Source organism: Charadrius vociferus, unplaced genomic scaffold, assembly GCF_000708025.1.
Source record: "Charadrius vociferus isolate BGI_N301 unplaced genomic scaffold, ASM70802v2 scaffold609, whole genome shotgun sequence".
Lineage (NCBI taxonomy): Eukaryota > Metazoa > Chordata > Aves > Charadriiformes > Charadriidae > Charadrius > Charadrius vociferus.
In genome coordinates, this window is record NW_009649993.1 from 463540 (window position 1) to 468289 (window position 4750).

Below are 4750 nucleotides of genomic sequence, written 5' to 3' on the forward strand. Positions count from 1 at the left end.
TTATCTTTGGTGAAACTCTTCTGTCTTCTTTTTGCTCATTTACCTTTGTAAAGTTCTTCTGGACTATGTTGCCATCAGCATAGCGTTTGACTACAGAATTCAGTATCTCCTACAGACTGGATCCCCATAGACTGGGGACCTCCTGCTCTTTACCCCATTCTCCAGGCTGGCTATTTAAAAGCAAATAATTCTTCAATAAGTTTTCATAATCTAATTTTTTTTTTTAATGAAGCTAACTCTGTTACAATTAGGTCACTTTTCCAAGTACTGCCTCAATTTTTACAGCCTCTGCAATTTGTGTTATTTCGTCTTAAGAAGTGGAGCAACGATTGAATGTATTACTTGGCTGCTGATCTCAACAAAGCACAATAAAAAGGGAAAAGCCTTTATGTTCCTTCCTGTGTACTACCCAACTGTGTACAACTCAGCTGGTTTTTATTTTCCTTTTTGGTGTCAGTTTTGCACCTGAGAATATATATGCAATTTCTTGTCCACTGTGATCCTGGTGTCGTTGTCACTGTCCTGGCTTGTCCTAGATTTGTTTCTACTGAAGTTCTATTGTTTGTGTACACCAGTATGTATCACTCTGCCAGTCTTTGTATAATCTACACACCTGTATTTTTTTGCTTCCAGGTAATTGATGCAACTGCTGAACAGCTTCTGGCCCTACACTGACAATGCTGGAAATACCGATTCCCTACAGGCAACTGCTTCTGAAGGTTTATCACTTATTGAGTTCTTAATGTGTATTAAAATGGTGGGGTTTGATGTTGGATGTACAAATTATAGTATTCATTTTCCTAAAGATAGTGTAAATAAAAGAAACACAATAGCGTCTTGTTTTACCCCCTAACATTTACAACATAGATACATCATGTAAAGTGAAATTTCTGTGATGTGAAATTCAGAGATACTCCCTGAAAAATTCTTATGGTTTATATGTTTGGAGACTTACGGGTGAAATTTTATCTTTTAAAAAATTATATGATCAGGAGATGTTTAATTCTCTATTAAGGTTATAAACAATGATATCAAAAGAAAAACGATCCCTTTGATGCTTTTGAAGAAATGAAGTGATTCATTCTTTCCATTTGGATAAATTGCCTTCTTCAGAGTTTTGAAGATGTGTTCAAGAGCCTCCAAATGTATGATGACAAGAAATTGTATTTAACCTTCGGTAACATGCCACCTATGGTGGTCTTTAGTGGGAGTTGTCCCCTCTTCCTCACATTTTTTTTCTGTAACAGCAGTTCTTCTTATTTAAAAATTGTGTTTGTGACCCTTGGAGGCTTTCAAATCTACTCTAAATACTAGTTTAAGATGCCTACAAGTTTCTTTTGACAAAAACCAAGAACGGTTAAATTCTCAATTTACATAACTGAAATGTAGTTATAATTTAAGACAAAAAATCGTCCTCAGTTGCTCAGCCTATTCAGCAAACCTGCAGGGCTCTCAGTTTAACTCTCAACAGTCCAGGGAGTTCTTTTCTTAACAAAGTCTTTTTTCGTTTCATCTTGTTACATGGCTATCCACCTTCTTGATTTTTTGTTTGTTTGTTATTAAGAGGAAAGACAATTCTGTATAAAAAATATCTCTTCCCTGGGAGTTGATTTCTTCTCTTTCTCTGGACTCTTTCCTTTTCTACTCTGTTCCTTGGCATTTTAGAGTTCTTTATTTGCCTGTTACTCTTGCTGTTAGTATGGGGAAACTTGCCATTAAATGATAAATTATTGTTCATTTAGCTGTAACAGTTTTATACATTCATTCACAGTGGAATTGGTTCTAAATCTAGTTGTAATAAACATAGTTAGCTACTGACATTTGTAAAGATTTTTTCCTTTCTGTAGTTGAGAACTTATTTGCAGATATGACCTCTCCTAGAGAGGTCAGAACAACAGTTGTGATTTTTATTTTAAAATATTTTCCATAATACTTAAAAATGTATTACTCAACACAGAGTGTTTTCTAAAATACTTGTAGTAAACTCCCTCTCTTTCAGAACATAGCATGAGATGATTGGTTGCCAATTTTAACGGGAAATCCATAAATCACCAGAGAAAGATATAAGACACGAGATTTGGGACCTAGCAAACATTTTGTGTTCTGAAAAGAGTTTTTCTAAAAGAAGGATATTAAAATAACAAAAAATTTTGCTTAATTTACCTATAACAGAATGTGCTCAAGCCAGCGAGATAAAGGACTTTGATGAAAAACACTGTTCATCAGGAAAAAGACACATTCCCTGGGTGAAACTCTTACACTGGCATGCAGTTTTTGTGTAAGTATGCTCTAGTACTCTATGTTGCCAAAGTAAAGGGCTAGAGGAATTATCTTAATTTCTCTTTGTGGCTTGCCGAGTGTACCGTGACCTCTGCATTCAGTACTTTGATAATATAAAGACTCTGAGCTCCATTCCTCACTTGCTGACCAGTACAGTTGAGTGGAAGCTACTTTAGCTTGTTACCAGGATGGGCCATCAGCACACTAAGATAATATGTTTCTTCTTCATCTGTCTTTAAAGAAGGTAATGCTGCATTTCAAAACAACTTATCTGGAGGGGCCACTTCTTTAGGGTCAGGATTGCTCAGCCTGTCTTTTCCCACTGTGTTCCATGAGGAACACCACCAGCAGCCATGAAGGAAAGTAACAACATTCATGAAAAACTGATTTCGCTTTGCTTTGATCTCAGAAGAGCTAGCAATAGTGAAGGATTTGGCAAAGGTCACTGTCTATCTCGGTCTAATACACAACAGTAGCCTGCACAGAAGGGACACTTTCAACCTGTCCAGTCTCCTGAGTTGAATGTTTTCATGAAGTATTTGAAAATTAAATGTGAACACATTGTGAATGATCTGTTTTAGATGCATTCCATAACTAACAGATACAAAGCTTAAAGATGTATCTATATGAAACATTGATTTCCTTGGAATATAATCCCTTTACCCCTGCATTTCACTCCTACCTATTCTGCTAGTGCTCATCAACTCTGCCTACAGCTATTCAAGCAATTAATTAGACAGATTTCACACAAACATATGCTCATGCACCTACCAGGATTTTTTCCTCCTTTAACCATAACAATAAGCAGAAAAACAGGAACAAAATAGAAGTTCTGCAGAGAGGAATGGAAGGTTTTATCTGACCTACAATACGTAACTCTGGTCTCAAAGTGCATGACGGTTAGTAAGTGTCAGGTGCTGCTAGGTGCAGAATTGTGGTCTTCATAACTGAAGTCTTTTTTTCTCTTGGTCAAAAATGAAAGGAAAAATGACCACTGAATTTACCATCTTGTTCCACCTTCAGGGTCTTGGCTTCAATTCTGCTGTTCATTGTCTGCACAGGCAGCGGATACCCATCCAGTGCACTGAGGCTTGGCAACGTTTGTGAGAAACTCACATTGCATTTTAATAGCTCTGATCCCCCAGTCATGAGTGAGGCAGCATTTGAATGAATTTGTTTATGACATTTTTACGGGTATCTCTCCATACAGAGCAACATTTCACAGTTGCAAGTGTTCTGAGAAACAAGGTATGCTGACTAAGAGTAGCATATCTCAGTCACTATTCAGAACCTGTACCTACAGGAACAAGCACTGTATTTTGGAAACAATCGGTTTAGCTTTGGTCAGGACCTATGTTTAGTTCATTATCAGTTTCCTATGTTCCCTGAGAATACATAAAGCTTTGGGTATATGATAATTAAGCTTTTCATGAGGTGCATTTATACTCCAGCAAAGATTGCTAATATTTATGGTTCTTTTTCATAATTTTGTGTATATATTCAATAGATATATAAACATACTGTATGCATATGTGTTCTCTATGTTAAATGCAGTAAATTCATCTTTTTGGAAAACACATATGTTATGCCAAGATTGAAAGTAACACAGAATAATAAAAGGTCACTGACAATGTAGGTAGAAATTGTGACTTACTTTAGCTGGTTATAACAGCACAGTGAGAAAATCTACTGAAATTTATATCTCTGCCGTTTAGGGAGGCCAATTGCCTGCAGGTCCTGTTTATTCCTGCTGTGGGTGGATATTCAGCATTCCTGATAAACCTGGCTCTAAGTGTCTGCCACAGGTATCTTGAAAATAGCCATTGCCTGTTTGGCAAGAACACGAATAAGAGAAATGTATCGGCCATGAGCTCAGTAGATCCCAGAAAAAAAAAACATTGTCCTCCTATGATTCTTCAAGAACTGTTAATGAGCAAATACTACTCCTTCCAGACTTCTGCTGCTATCACTCATGATGCTGTTGCACAAATGTGTTTTGGAATGATAAGGAGCTATGTAAATTGAAGATCTTTTTTGAAACAAGAGGTGTTTAGCTTCTCCCAGTCTCATTTTTTTTCCTTCCATGCTGCTTGCCTCACCCATTAAAAAAAAAAAGAATCAACATGAAAATAATTGAGATAAGCTTATTTAAAGGATGCATACATTGGAAGGAAGGAAAAGTTGGAAAGAAAATACTGTCTTAAACTTTTAATCAGAATATATTAAAATTATGTCAATGTAAGTATATATTGTGTCTGTTTTGAGGACAATTAAAATCTATCACATATTTCTGCGTCATGTATACGAGGTCTACCACCTTTATCTGGATTATCTTATCCCTTGCTTCAGTGGAAAGGAAATTTTGGATTTTCTATTAGAAGAATATTGACAGGCGAAAATCTCTAGTCTCTCACATCTCTACTAATGGCTATAAATCCAAATTTAAGGTGAGAAACTTCAGCTAAGCTAG